General features: G+C 42.4%; 1 long non-coding RNA gene and 1 other non-coding gene across 3 annotated transcripts in view; both read right to left on the bottom strand.

Moving 5' to 3' along the window:
• Positions 1–11,920, bottom strand: part of LOC138806199 (uncharacterized) — a 32,475-nt gene extending 20,555 nt beyond the window's left edge. The window contains exon 1 of one of the 2 annotated variants that reach the window (XR_011365736.1): positions 11,869–11,920. This is a non-coding gene — a long non-coding RNA (uncharacterized lncRNA). Of the gene's footprint in view, positions 1–11,722 lie in introns of both variants that reach the window. The other variant, XR_011365737.1, reaches the window with a different exon arrangement.
• Trnan-guu (transfer RNA asparagine (anticodon GUU)) lies at positions 11,695–11,768 on the bottom strand. Its single transcript has one exon. It is a non-coding gene; the product is annotated as a tRNA-Asn (tRNA).
• Positions 11,921–15,694: the final 3,774 nt, after the last annotated feature.

The raw sequence follows: 15,694 nt of genomic DNA on the forward strand, positions 1-15,694 counted from the left end.
ATCCCCAGCTGCTCACATGTTTGTGTTTTAAGTCACCAGCGCTCTCCCATGTAGGCAAAATCACCTCTAGATTACTTATTGTATCCATGCAATGTAGATGCTATATAGTTATTGTATATATTAGGAAGTAATCACAGAGATCTGTACCCACATATCTGGAGTGGGCTAAGTTCATTTTGAATCATTGGAACAGAGGGCTGGGTACATACTACATACAGACTCCAGCAAGTTCTCCTGTGGCTAATGATATCAAACTCATCTTCTTAAAAGTTGACAAATCCAGAATCAGTGCTTGACCAGATGTCTCCTAATCTTTAATCTTCAAGATCCCATTTATTCTCTAAGTATCAGATAAGGATCCTGACCCAACTCTGTGGATCACTTAGAATACTGGTGCTAAGTGCTGCTCTTTTCTTTTTCTTTCTTTTTTGTTTTTGTTTTTTGCTAGTTCTGGAGCTTGGACTTGGGGTCTGGGTGCTGTCCCTGAGCTTCATGCATGCTACACAAGCACTCTACCTACCACTAAGCCACATTCTCAGCCCTAAGCACTGTTTTCTGTTCTATACGTAAGGAGTTACTCACTGTCTCTTGAAAAATCCTTTAGATACTCTTCTGAGGTAGATTTTCCCAATAGCTGTGAAAATCCTTTGAAAAATATGAAGCACCATTTTTTAAAAATGTTAAAAGTATGCTTACACTCAATCAACACCACTTACTAACTTGGGATTTCCACAACTGTTTCATTTTGAAATTATTTGTAAATTGTTGCAAATTTCCAGTGACTGACACATAGCAAATAGCCAGCCTTACCATCTAATTCCAGGGGCTATAGTGCCCTGTAAAAGCCACTGATAGCCCTTATCTAAAATTTCTATTGACTGTAATTTACTTTTGTTTAGTTTATGGGAAGAAGTGAAATTATTTCAAGATCCAAAACCCAACCAGACAGAGGACAGCATGATATATTTGAAGAAATACCATCTGTTAACTCAAATCCATGAGCAACAAGGCTGAGGGGTGTGGTTTCTCAACATCTCACGGCTGACAACATCACATCATCTCCATAACTGAAATCTATACAGAGACCAAAAACTCCTGCTATGAAGTTAATGATGCTTTGGGGTGAATATTTTTTCCTAATCACAATTGTGTCTGCTTATATTTGAGAATGAGCATATAGACCATGAATGGTTGGAGAACTTAAAAGCAGTGACCTCACCAGTGTTTTTTGTTTTTGTTGTTCTTGTTTTGTTTTGGCAGTACTGGGGTTTGAACTTAAGGCCTTGTGCTTGCTCATTCGGCTGATGCTCTACCACTTGAACCCTACCTCCAGCCCTGCTTTTTTACTGGCTATTTTGGAGATGGAGTCTAGTAAACTTTTCCTGCCTGGGCTGGGCTCTAACCGAGAACCTCTGGATTGCTCTAGTTCCAACAGTACCCTAATCACTGGAAACTGGCACTTCATCAGTTTTTGATCCATAGGGTAGTGACTGCTGATATATAGCTAACTGTAGCCATGTTTCTGTCTTCAAGGAGAAAAGGATCAATTTCTAGGTGGGCTTGTGGCTCAAGTGGTAGAGCAACTTGTCTAGCAATTCTAAGGCCCTGAGTTCAAACCCAATACCACCAGGAAAAAAAAGAAAAGAAATATTTTTTTCACTTAAAATAGGAAGAAATTAAAACCAAGATTGATGTGGCAATTTTCTGCCTTATAGTTTTTCTTTTAAAATCAGAAAACTGATTAGCTTTTAATCTAAATTATCTCCCATCAGGAAAAAACCAGCAACAATGTTGAAAATAGTTGAATCTTTTTTGGTTTTTTTTTCTGTCATGGGGCTTGAACTCAGAGCCTGGGCACTGTCCCTGAGCTCTTTTGCTCAAGGCTAGCACTCTACCACTTTGAACTACAGTTCCACTTCTGGTTTTTGAGTGGTTGATTGGAGCTAAGAGTCTCATGAGAACTTTTCTGCCCAGGCAGGGCTTTGAGCCATGATCTTCAGATCTCAGCCTCCTTCCTGAGTAGCTAGGATTGCAGGCATGAGCCACCAGTACTTGGCTTTCTAGGATCTTTCAAGTTTTCCAAAACTTATACTAGCCACAAAGAAGATAGTTAATTAACAAGTTAACTACTAAATAATTTGAATTATACATTTTTTTCTATTGTTCTACAAATATCTTACAATGAAGTTCAAAGATGTTAAAGGGTATTGTGGAAATTGTTAGTGACTTACCTTCTAATATTTCTAAAGTATTTAGTTTAAGTGGTAGCAGCCAGAGACATATCCTAAGCAAACTTCCACATTGTTTTAGTTGTTTCATAAAGAGAATAAGTTATTCATGAGACATTTTTAACCTACTTACTGATTTATGGTCTCAGGACTATTTCATTAAGAAGCATTACCACCCATTTTAGCAATCTATTTTTGGCACATGAATGTAGGTCAAATCCTGTGTTTCTCCAATCATTTCTGGAATGAAAATGGTTGGATTTTTTTCTATAAATATAGTATAACTTTAGAGCATTAAAAATATATTAAAAGCCTTACCTAGGGCTGTGGGCATAGCTTTCAGCAGTGAAACAATAAAAAGCATGCACACAAAACAAAACCCAATTTATGATGCAAAATCAAATGTAACAGGTTGCATGTGAAATTTACTGAGTAGCAAGTTCATCTCTCGGTGGCCACAGTGAATACTCCTTTTTGCTTAGTTTCTTATTAGCTCATCAGCCATCTGTAAGAAACATTCATTAATTCCCTAATCGCACATCATGCTCCCTCTTGAAAAGTTTGAGGTATAGCATGACTGCTACATGCATATAGTATTAGTGTTTGTATAGAAATTCCAAAGTGGAAAAGTAACAAAGAAATAGTTTTTTTTTAAGTTCCATGAATGGTTCCTTGGATCCTTGTAAGAATGTGAGCCAACAGATTAGCATGTAGAATAACAAGAAGTGCCATCTATGAGAACCACAAAGACACAGGTGAATAAAGAAGCCAATTACCTGTAAAAAGGAAGGCAGTACAGAGCTCTCTAGTTCTCAAACTCTTCCCGAAGTCCAGTACTTAATTAATTTAGTTTTGGGGTATGTGTGCTTATACTAGGCTTGGACTCATGGCCTTGAGTTCTTGCTTGGCTTTTTCACCCACCACTGGTACTCTACCACTTGACCCACAGCTCTGCTTTTGGTTTTTGACTGATTCATTAGGAATCAGAGTCTTGGGACTCTTCTGTCTGGGCTGGCTTTGAACCATGATCCTCACATCTCAGCCTCCTGGGTAGCTAGGATTACAGGTTTGAGCCATCAGCACCTGGATCCAGTTAATTTTATATTTATAATTTTGCATACTCTCTCTTGGGTCCGGTCGTGGGGTCTGAATTCTGGGCCTGGGGGCTGTCCCTCAGCTCTTTAGCTCTAGGCTAGCACTCTACCACTTGAGCCACAGCACCACTTCCGGCTTTTTTAAAAAATTTTTTCTGCTTATGTGGTGCTGAGGAATCAAACCCAGGGCCTCATGCATGCAAGGCAAGCGCTCTACCACTGAGCCACCTTCCCAGCCCTGCATACTCTTTCTTTCAAAACATAGAAGCCTCCAAGACTGAACAAGTGGTACTCCCCACAAGGCCTGGGTTTGCCCCACACAAAACTGGAAAAGTCTGTAAAAAAAAATTAGTCACTAAGAAAATTTTTTTAAAGATAACTTGTTGAATGTGAGGTTCTAGGTTTAGGGGAAAGTGGCTATTTTTCCAAATGTAAGACATATTACGGCCAGGTGGCAGTGGCTTATTCCTGTAGTCCTAGTGACTCAGGAGACTGAGATCTGAGTGAGGATCACTGTTCAAAGCCAGCCTAGACTGAAAAGTCCTCCTGAGATTCTTATCTCCAATTAACCACCAGAAAACTGGAAGTGGTGCTGTGGCTCCAAGTGGTTGAGTACTAGCCTTGAGTAAAAGAGCTCAGGGACACTGCCTAGGCCCTGAGTTCAAGCCTTACAACTGAAAAACAAAAACAAAAAACCCAACATATTGTGAGCCTCCACTAATTTGTACTGTGGGGTACCAGTAAAAATAATCTATGTATGGCAATCAAAGTAAACAGAACATTTAAAAAATGAAAGAAGCACACCAGATCAATAGAGAAGAAAAGAGATGCTAACAAAATGATAATGATGCAATTGGCTAGATCATTACGAATGAATATTAATTACATTCATTTATTCAAATAAAAATAAAATGATAAAATACTTTTAAACAACAAATTATAGCTGGGCACAAATGGCTCACACCTGTAATCCTATCTACTCAGGAGGCTGAAATCTAAGGATCATCATTCAAAGCCAGCGCAGGCAAGGAAAATCTGTGAGACTCTTATCTCCAATTAGCCACCAGAAAACCAGAAGTGGCACTGTGGCTCAAGTGATAGAGTGCTTGCCTTGAGCTGAAGAGCTCAGGGACAGCACCCAGACCCAGAGTTCAAGCCCCACAAAAAAAATGAAAAAGAAAGAAAGAAAGAGAGAGAGAAAGAAAGAGAGAAAGAGAAAGAGAGAGAGAAAGAGAGAAAGAGAGAGAGAGAAAAAGAGAGAAAGAGAGAGAGAGAAAGAAAGAGAGAAAGAGAGAGAAAAAGAAAGAGAGAGAAAGAGAGAGAAAAAGAGAAAAAGAGAGAAAGAACTATAACAAACTACAAAAAGAAAATAAGCATATAAATGGTAAAAATCAGCATATATACTGTATAGCTATATATTATATATACATTAATTTTTATATATTTATGTACTGATATATAAAGTATATTGATCTAATATACTATATAATATTCATTAATATATTCATGTTATATATACTTATATACATATATCTTAATAACTCTTACTAGCTTCTTTGGTGTGTCACCAACTAATGTGATGACACATGCCTATAATCCCAGATACTTGGGAAGCATAGGTAGGTGAATCTTCATATGAGGCTGACTAGGGCAAAAAGTGAAAAATAAAACTATAAGGGCTGAAGTGTGATTCTAAGAATAAAGCATTAGCCTAGGAGGTGCAAGGCCTTGCGTTCTCCAAGGGCAGCGTATGTCCAATAACTGATCACTGTACAGTTTCCAAGTCCCAGCCCTGGTGTCTTGATTCCATGCAACTCTGAAGAGCTACTTGCGCCTTGTGCTTCTCAAGGGATCAGCTGAGCTGCTGTTGCACCTACATTGCAGTTTGGCTCCTCCCTCTGCCCAGCAATATTATTTCTCTTGCTTCATCAAGAGTTGTTTCTAAGTACCTTCCTCAATAAACTCTGACATGCATGTGTGCAGCAGCTAGTGCTGGACCTGACCCTGCCTAGGGACTTAATTAAGACCACATTAAGGGCAATTAATATAGAGCTTGGGATTGAATCACCCACTAGCAAGTGGCCAGTGAAGGCCCATCCCTTGTAGTAGTTAGAGAATGGATAGCTTCTGACCTGAGATGTTGGTAAAAATATTAAACACTCCTGGTGTGAACCAGGGCCAGATCTCAGTGACAGTATGTACTGGTGAGTGTAGTTTTCAGGAATTTGAGATTAGAGATAGTGGTAGTTGTGAAGACTGTGGACTTGGTTTTGTTTGTTTGTTTGTTTGCATGTTTTTGCTGGTGCACTAAAGAACAACATTGAAAGGCTGAGGTCAATTAATCGCCAATTAAGGATATTCAAAAACATCAGACAACTCTTTGCCATCACAAAACAAGGTATTCATCTTCACGACAAAACAGGGTTAAGCTCACTGATAAGCAGAGTTTGGAAGAAGTAGAATAGTCCTGCTATTTCAATCTATCACCCAAAGATAGAACTCATTGAAGGAGTTGACCATAAGATATCAGATGGGGCCATCTTGAATTCCCACATTCTTCCCAGACTTTGGTCCCTATATAAATGATAGAAATGATGTTATGCAAAGACCATCATTCTCTCCTTGCTTGAAGAGGATGTAGAATGGTCTGCCTTATATGACCACAGGCATAATCCTGGGACTCTTCCCTATCTCCCCTCCTGGACATAGACAAATAGAGTTAAATCATAACATAAGCCAGCCTGCTGAGGAAGAGAAGAGGTTAGACGCTAAAAAGAACCACAAGCCCAAGCTTGCGTGCATCTACCAGATGCTACCCTTTTATTTAGGGGTGACCACATCCCCCAAAACCCACTGGAGGTCTACTATATCCTAAGTGGAAAATGCACTGAATACACTTCCCCCACTCAACATCATAGCTTAGCAACACAGCACACTGTGGGGTATCAGTTTTGCCATGGATGACTGAGAGCTGTGGCTCGCAGCCACCTATCAGTAGACCACAAAAAGAGCAAAATTTGAAGTATGGTTTATACTGAATGCCTGTGGTTTTCACAGTACCCTCCAATAAAAAGATGCAGAGTCAAATGATCCTAGGTTGGGGTTATGTTTCTTCACAATTTCATGGATACATTTGTTTCTTTCTATAAATCTCATCCTACAATGTTTGTGGGGTTTTTTTTGCTTCCCCCATTGAGAACTATTTTTTCACTTTATGGGAGCACTTCATAATCTCTCTTTGACACATTCAAATTGCCAGTACCAGTACTCATGTGCTTTGAGACTATCATTAAGGAGAATCAGTGTTCTTGAAACACAAGCGCTGTGCTGCTATAGCATTCATAGCCAAGTACAAGCTTGGCTATGCTGGACAGAGGGGTTGACTCACATGTGGGCAAGACTGGGCAAGATGCAGAGAAATTTCCTCATGCCGCTCAGAACGGCATGTAATCTGAAACTTTGGAACTGTTCATTTCTGGACTTTTCCATTTCATATGTTTGGACTATAGCTGATTGTGTATAAAGAGCTGGAAGCAAAATCTCAGGTAAGTGGGGGTAGTGAGGAGGAACAATTACCATGAAGCCAGGATACTTTAGCCACCAGCCATCTTCTGTGGGCAGGCCCAGGGAAGACTCTGCTTAATAGAATAATAAGGAAAGATCTGGGTGAGAGCATTCAACATCCCTGAGAAAGTCGGTGTGATGTTGTCCATAGGCCTGGGCTGACTTTGGGGATGCAGATCCCAAACCGGACTCCCTGATATCAATCTGTGTGGATGGCAGAGCCTGGCAACTGTGGAGGGTAGAAAATGGACAATGAGCAAATGACTGGCCAAGTTAGGCTCTGGGGAGAGAGGTGCCTCATCTGTAGAGGATGAGAGTGGCTGATAGAAATGAGCATCACAGGGGTAGGGCAGAGAAGCAGCCAGTCAAGATAGTCAAAATATACACTCAAAAGAAATCAACAGGGGCTGGGAAGGTGGCTCAGTGGTAGAGCACTTGCCTTGCATGCCTGAGGCCCTGGGTTCGATTCCTCAGCACCGGAAGAAATCAACAAACCCAGGCATGGTGGCACGCAATGACAATCCCAATTCATTCCATCGTGGATAGGGTTTCCGGCAGACCCTCTGTATGGAGAACAAAATGACCCCAGGAAAGAATCTCTCTGGACTCACAGAGGATGTAGGGCTTGGCTGACTGGTCTCCCCAAAGAAGACCCAGGGGATTCTGTACCTCCCTTACTATCTTATTCCCACCATCAGGTGGAGTTTATGCCCCTCCTTTTCAATCTTGGCACAGCCTATGACTATTTGGCCAATAGAATACAGAGGAAGTTAACTCTGGGACCTATGAGGCCAGGCATTTAGAAAGTCAGACATCTTCCATTTCTTCCCTCTTGGGGCCCTGAGCTGCCACTTGAAGAAAACCATGTTAGCCTCTCTCTCTCTCTAGAGAAAGGCCCTGCCTGGTGAGATGTCCCAGGGACAAAGGTGACATAGAAGAGCACCGAGGGGCCGGCCACCTAGCCCAACTTTCACACCAACCACATCAGAGACCCTAAGTAGTAGCATAGCACACAGAGGACCAGGAGAGGCAATAAAATGAGAGTTGATTTTAGGCACTGAGTTTTATGGTGTTTTCTTAATGCAACAATGGACAACTAAAACAGAAGTTAGTATTTGGAGATGGTGTCTGTTGCATGCCTTTTGGAATCAGATAGAAGGCTGGAGATTCTTACGAGACCATGAAATAGCTCTCAAGGTGGAAGGAGTGGGGATCCAAGTCTTATAACATATTAGCAGTAGGATGCGATCACACACAGAAGACTATGGTAAGGCAGTAATGTGGGAAATAAAAAAGGTACCTAAGATGTTGAAGTGGAGTGGCTCACTTCTGTAATCCAGTTACTTGGAAGGTACAGATAAGAAAACAACACTGTCACGGGTGGAAGTCAGCCTAGGTAAAAATTGGCAAGAATCTATTTTTAAAAATAGAACCCCCAAACAGGCATATTAGCGCACAACTGTAATCCCAGCTATTCATAAGGTGTGGTCTGAGGCTAGCTCCAGGCAAAAACATGAGATATGATCTGAAAAATAATGATAGTAAAAAGAGCCAGGTTCATATGGTAGAATGTCTGCTTAGAAAATGTAAGAGCTTGAGGTCAAAATCCCATATTGCCCTCCCCCAAAAAAAGAGAAGAAAGAAGGAAAGAAAGAGAAAAACAAAGAAAGGACAAAAGGAAGGGAGAATGAAAGGAAGGAAGGAAGGAAGGAAGGAAGGAAGGAAGGAAGGAAGGAAGGAAGGAAGGAAGGAAGGAAGGAAGGGAGGGAGGGAGGGAGGAGAGAGGGAAGGAAGGAGGAAGGGAAGGAGGGAGGGAGGGAAAACACTTGGATTTATAGGCAGGCTGTTGGAAATATCAACTAATTTCCTTTGTTTTGCTTTTGAACTGCCTAAGAAAAAGTACTTGAAGAGTAAAATAAGGGAGAAAAAAGATGTATACAATTTCCAAGTGGAATTCAGGGGAACATACAGGAGGCAGGATTTGCTCGGTGTAGAAGCAATGCTGTTTCTCCCTTCTCGTCTCTCAGGATGACACACTGTTCTCAAGGTAGGAAATAGACTTGGGGGAAAAATATCAAATAGGACATTGAAGATGCAACATGCTTCAACGTGAATGTGCCCAGCATAAAATTCAGATCAAGAGAAGACTGCAAGATACTTTGTTGAAACCTTGAGATGATTTCAAATGATGCGTCATAGAGCTTTCCAAACAAAAAGACTTCCAAGAATCCTAGGGCTGTGCCTTGCACACCCATTGATTAAATAACAGAACTTCTAAGAATCCTAGAGACACTAAGCATCTTTCTAAGCCTGTCTCAGAAAACCCTGCAAGGGTGGCTTTTACCAAATGGACTTGATTAAAATTTGATAGAAAAGCAATGCACATGGTTCTTAAAAGAACAGAACCCACTTGGTTTTGTTACAAAAAAGAAGAAAAGAAAAAGGTTTCTGCAGCCCACAGACTTCTACAGGCCAAGGAACCTACTTAGTTTCGAATGGATCTGTTGGATGCTGGGAGGATGCAAAGCACGGGTACCTGGTCTCTTAGTCTAACTAATTCAGTAGCTAGATTAGAGCAGAGAGCTTCCAGGGAGACAGGACAGCAGAGAGATTCAAGTCTAAGTGAGACTTCAGGCAAATTGTTCAGCTACACTGCACTGTGGTGGGCTCCTACAAAAGTGATCATTGGAGTTACCCCACAGGCTGTGAGAATTGCATACAACAGTCCATGGAAGCACCTAGAACCATGCCTGACAAGTATGTTCTGTCAATAACTGTTGGCCCTTGGCAATGCTATAATTGAGGTGTACACCCTGCATTGTTGGAAACTTAATCCCAAAATCAGATTAATGGAATTTGGAAGAGGAACCTTTGAGAGACATTAGAATTACAAGAAGTCCTGTAGCAGAGTCTCATGATGTCAATAGTGGCTGTATGTGTGTGTGTGTGTGTGTGTGTGTGTGTGTGTGTGGCTTTTTGGTGGTTAATTGTAGACAAGAGTGTACTGGACTTTCCTGCCAGGGCTGGCTTGAAACTGAAATCCTCAGATCTCAGCCTCCTGAGTAGCTAGGATTGCAGGCATGAGACACTGGTGCCCATGGGTGGCTTTTTAAGGAGAGAGACCCAAGCCAGTAACTTTATTCTGTCTCTCCATGTGATGCTGCTGTGCTGCCTGGACTCTGCAGTCTCCGCCATGAAGAAGGGCATCAGCAGGTTGCAGCCATAAGATCTTGAACTTCCTAGTTGACAGAACTGTGGATACCCAGCTTGCGGTATCCAGTTTTAGTAACAAAAGAGGGGCTTGCACAATTAATATGAACACCTAGCAGGGAATATAAAGAAGAGTATAAAACTGTATTTGCACAAATAAGATGTTTTTGTTTTCTTTTTAATTGACAGAGTCTCTATTGCTCAGACTGACCTCCCACTGTTAGACTCTAGTGGTCCAGCCTCCAGAGTAGCTGAGACTACAGGCTGGTGTCACCTTAGCAGCTAGTATATCAGTGTTTGTGCTTGTTTTTAAAACTGTCTTTCGGGGGAGGGAGGTATAATTGGGTGGGGGGAGGGGGGAGGCTGGGAAGGGAGGTGAAGGGTAAACAAAGGAGGAGGCTGCAATGCTTGGTAAGAAATGTATGCATTATCCTGCCCATGTAATTGTAGCCCCTCTGTACAGTATGTTCTCAAATAAAATAAAATAAAATTTAAAAAAAAAAACAAAAAAAAACATTACAACAACAACAACAAAAAAAACTGTCTTTCAAATTGTTATAATCTACACTGGAGACAATGACAATGATGATTAAACGATCGCTTTTCAAAGGCAGTACATACTTAACAGAGTAAAGCCAACGTTTTGAGAGGCTTCTGCATCTGGTGAAGTAAAAGGTAAATATGTTTATAGAATGTTGAAATGAAACATGAAAGCAGTCTCACTCTTAATCTTCCTCTGACTCTTTTCTTAGTTGAACAATGGTAGTATTTTGTTTTTATTTTCGTTTTAGGTTCTCTCCCTATCTGAATCGACGGGAATTTCCATTTCCGACACAATGCTGGCCGTTCAGTAGAAGGCCAACTAGAACATGTGAACTCTGGTACAAAACTTGCGCACACCATGGATTTATTAGGGCAAAAACCATTTCATGTTTATTCCTATGTCAAATGTATTCATAGGCAGAGGACCAGGAACGTGGGGGAGATGGGGGACACGTTCCCGCTGACCCAGGGCCGACCGGAGGGAAGTCCCAAGCCAGTCCGCAGGCTGCACGGCACCGTCGGAATGCACTCGTGGGAGTGGGGCGGCACCTGTGGCTTCCCAGGGACTCTTCTTTTTTTCAATGATTTCCCCCTGCAGCAGAAGGGGACTCGGACGGGGCGGGGCCTCCCTGCGCGTACTCGCTCCGCCCCGTGAGGGGCGGGGCTGGGCTGGGTCCCGCCCCTGTCTGCGCGCCCTCGCCCCGCCCTGCGCGCCCTCGCTCCAAAGCACCGTTCCCCCGCCCCCCTCCAGCCCAGCGCGCACTCTCGCTTCAAAGCGCGCGCCGCTGTCCCTGCGCGCCTCCGCCCCGCGTGCGCGCCGCCGCCGCCGTCGAGAGCCCCCCCTCAAGGCCTGGTCTCCAGCCCCAGCAGCGCCAACCTGGCCGCTGAGAGCAGAAGGTAGTTAGATGAGGCCCCTCACCTCCCCCGCCGGAACTCCCCGCGGATGGGCCCCAAAGTTGGCTTTCGTCCCGGAAAGTCCACCCTCGTGCCGACCAAACGCCTGAACTCTTCGTGGTGTGCAAAACCACGGGCGACTAGCGTATAAAAGCGAGGAGCGTCCCTGGGTGGGCTCGAACCACCAACCTTTCGGTTAACAGCCGAACGCGCTAACCGATTGCGCCACAGAGACTCTGCTGGCCCCGGCTGCTTCCGCTGAAGCCTTTATGAAGAATCCTAAAGGCGGTGAGCGCCTTTTCCCTCTCCGTTTCCTGATTCGAATCAGAACGAACCTTTCCCGGGGCGAGTTCCGTCCTCTCCGCCTTTTAAATACGTGTTTCAAAAGCACACGCGCAGAAGGGGCGGGGCCACACGCCGCCCCTCCCACCCCCGCTGCTCCGGGAAGGTGGTCGTTTCTGATTAGCTGCCTTTCATGGGGAAATTCAGATTTTTCCTAGGAGCTGATTGACTCCTCTTTGGGTTCGGATTATTTGTGCAGTTCTCTGCTGGCTGATTTACTTGTGTAGCCTCTTCTAGAGCATCTGACTCGCACTGGCCTGTCTTCTTAGATTCAGGTAGTGGTACACACACACACACACACACACACACACACACACACACACACACACACACACACAGCCCCTCTTTGCTTGTTTTGTGCTAACCTACAATGCGATGTTGGCTTGCTTTTGGATACAGTAACGTTTTGTTACTACAAAGAAACATCAGAAAAAGCTAACAGTCACATCCCCGCGTCCCTGTATTTTGAGTTAATTGCTTTATTCTCTCTGGAAATCGCAGCGTTTAAGCTATGCCACCTAAAACAAACATCTTCCGGGATTTTTTTTTTTTTTAAAACAATCTAGTTTGAGGAAAGAGAAATTACAGAGGAATACAAGTGATGGCAGACTCTGGACAACGTTTAAACCAGAAACGTTGCTTTGCAAACATACTCCATCCCTTTAAAATACGCTGCAGGAAAATCTCTTTGTGTGTCTTCTTAGTGCCTTTTAAAGTACTTTTTTTTTTCTCCCCCTCTACCCATCATGATTTATGCTAGTGTGTGACATGCCTTTTAGTCCAACCCACATTTTGAGCCCCTTGCGTGATGACAACTTAAATTAGCTTTGGAACCAATTAGCAGTGGTGTTCCCTGAAAGCACTGAGATGTTTAACAGCTGGCAATTCTCACCACACTACCACTGTTTTCCACACACTTTTTACACGTGCACTTGAACGTTCTGAGTGTGAAAAACACAATCTAGGAAACTTATACAGCACAGATAATGAGTCTGATTTCACTATGAAAGGCTACCTTCATGTCTTCTATTTTATATTCCTATTCATGCAAGCTAAAACCACACAGGATGATGGTTTCTCTCCCTCCAATTCCAGTCTTTCCCTCTGCTATTGTTACTGGATAATTCGGTTAGAATGGACTGCAATGCCTCATCATTAAATATTTACTCTCCTGCTTAAAATAAGTCTTGCAACAGTTTAGTTCATGTTGGTATCTGTTGTCTCATCTCTTCCTGTCAACATCACAGGAACAGTTCACCTTCTAAATAGATGAAGAGTAACAATTGAGAAAAACCAGTTCAGAAAGGAAGATTACCACCATCGCTCACTAAAATGTTGTTTGTGTGGATTATTGTGGTTTTGAAATTTGTGTCTTCAAGCCTGGTTCTCTAGTTTTAGATGTTTTAATAGAAGAGAATGACTATGTTCCCATTAATTAGTCTATGTGTCTCTGTGCTGCGAAATGCTTTAAAAGAACATATAAATATTTTAAAAGTTCAAATGGAATATGAGTGTTTTCTTCCAATGGTATCTATTAACATGGCTTTTATGCTAAATGCCCACTAAACAAAAGTAGAGAGAAACATACATTACAGTTTGAATGTTTGTAAATATTTCACTTTAGGCATATATATGCACATACATAGTTTAAAACCCAAGTAAATAGACTGAATTAATTTTAGAAACATATTTGTTTCTTAAACTTTAGATGACCCAGAATAAATTATTCCCATATATAGCTTATTATTCTATTAATACCAAGGTCTTTATAATTGCTAAAGATGAAGACAACTTGTCCCTCCTTTTATTTTTTGTATGCATATGCTATTGAACTGAAAATTTAAGAATAAGTATATATAACTCGTTGGTAGAACACTTTACACTCTCAAGAACAAGGCCCTGGGTTTGATCCTCTGCACCAGGCAGAGGAGACACTGATATGTACAAGTTAATGGACCCCAGGTATTGAATTTTCTTCTAGGAAAAGGAGAGGGAGAGAGGAGGGGGGAGGGGACATCTGTGCAAATAGGATTCACCTGGGCTTGGGCATGGTCCCTGAGCTTTTTTGCTTAAGGCTAAGACTCTACCACTTGAGCCACACCTCCACTTCCAACTTTTTTAGTGGCTAATTGGAGATAATAGTCTTACAGACTTTCCTGCCTGGGCTGGTTTTAAACCACAATCCTTAGATATCAATCTCCTGAGGAGCTAGGATTACTGGTGTGAGCCATTGGTGTCTAACTGGTCTTAATAGACAAGGCATGAAGGACAACACTGGTTTATAGGCCTTTCAGCTATCACAAATCTAGTCTTTTCAGACCCAGTGTTTCCTGCTCATCCCAACAAAGCAGACAACTCATGGGATTCCATTAACAGTACATAACCTGAATTCTTTTCAATTATATTTCAAAACAGTGACTAAGTTGATAAACAATCCAGCTACAATGTGTGTGTGTGTGTGTGTGTGTGTGTGTGTGTGTATAGGGCAGGGGAGAGAGAGAGATCATCTGGACAGTGGAAAATTCTGAATCAGGAAACAAGTGAGAAAAGAATACTAAGCCTGAACCAGGTGCTCATGCCTGTAATCCTAGCTACTCAGGAAGCCAGGATCTGAAGATTGCAGTTCAAAGCCAGGCTAGGCAGGAAAAGCTGTGAGACTCTTATCTCCAATTAATCACCAGGAAAGCAGAAGAGGAGCTGTGGCTCAAAGAGGTAGAGTGCTAGCTTTGAGCAAAAGAGCTCTGGGACAGGGCCCTGGCTCAGAGTATAACCCCCAAAGAATACTAAGCCAGTAATCCTAGCTACTCAGGTCTGAGGATCATGGTTCAAAAGCCAGTCCAGGAACTGTGGCTCAGGTGGTACAGTGCTATGGTTGAACAAAAAAGCTCAGGGGGACAGTGCCTATGCCCTGAATAGCCAGCTGTTATTTAGAGCAAAAGAAGAGCCATGAGAATAGCGTAAGGCACATTTGCAAATGACTTATGGTAGTGCTAAGTTGATCCACCCTAAGCTTAGAGCACATCTTCCACTCACCAGAAGTCAATTTTTCACACAAAAATTGCCAACTGAAGGTCAAGTATTAGTGATCAGGCCAAGAACTACCAGACAGAAAAACAGGATTCATGAATTATCATTAGACTGGGTACACCTGTAAGATATTCCCCCAAAAAAAAGAAAGATTTAACATATAGTTTCTGGTTTTTATGTATCTGTAAGGTTGTATCGCTTCGTTGGAAATTTTTGTAACGTTATTCAGATATGTCCATCCATCCATCCACCCACCCATCCATTTTCATTATTTGGAGGTACTGGGGTTTTTAACTCAGAGCACTCTACCACTTGAGCTATGCCTCCAACCTTTTCATTTTACTTCTTAATCAAGTGATGATTTAAAAGAAAAGGCAAAGAAGCTGGGTACCAGTGGCTCGTGTCTGAATGGAGGCTGAACATGAGAGAGTCACTGTTTGAGGCCGGCCAGAGCCGGAAAGTTCTCAGAGGCACCTCCCAAGCCATAGCTGTGCACACCTCTCCTCGCCAGCTCTGTGGGAGACTAAGATAAGAAGGATCAAGGTGTTAGCTCAGGCAAAAAAATAAAACTAAAAAATCCATGACCATCTCCTCGGAGTGAAGCCAGCTGGACACGGCAGCCGAGTCCTGTGAGAAGACAGAAAGCCTAAAATTACACAGTCAATTCCAGTGAGCCCTGGACTCAAAATAACCTATAGGAAGCAGGATTGGAGGTTTGGTTTGGCTGTTTTGTGCTAGCCTACCAAGCACAAGTTCCTGAGTTCAAACCCCACTACTGCCAAGAAGAAATAA

Source organism: Dipodomys merriami, unplaced genomic scaffold, assembly GCF_024711535.1.
Source record: "Dipodomys merriami isolate MVZ:Mamm:240054 unplaced genomic scaffold, mDipMer1.0.p SCAF_4, whole genome shotgun sequence".
Classification (NCBI taxonomy): domain Eukaryota; kingdom Metazoa; phylum Chordata; class Mammalia; order Rodentia; family Heteromyidae; genus Dipodomys; species Dipodomys merriami.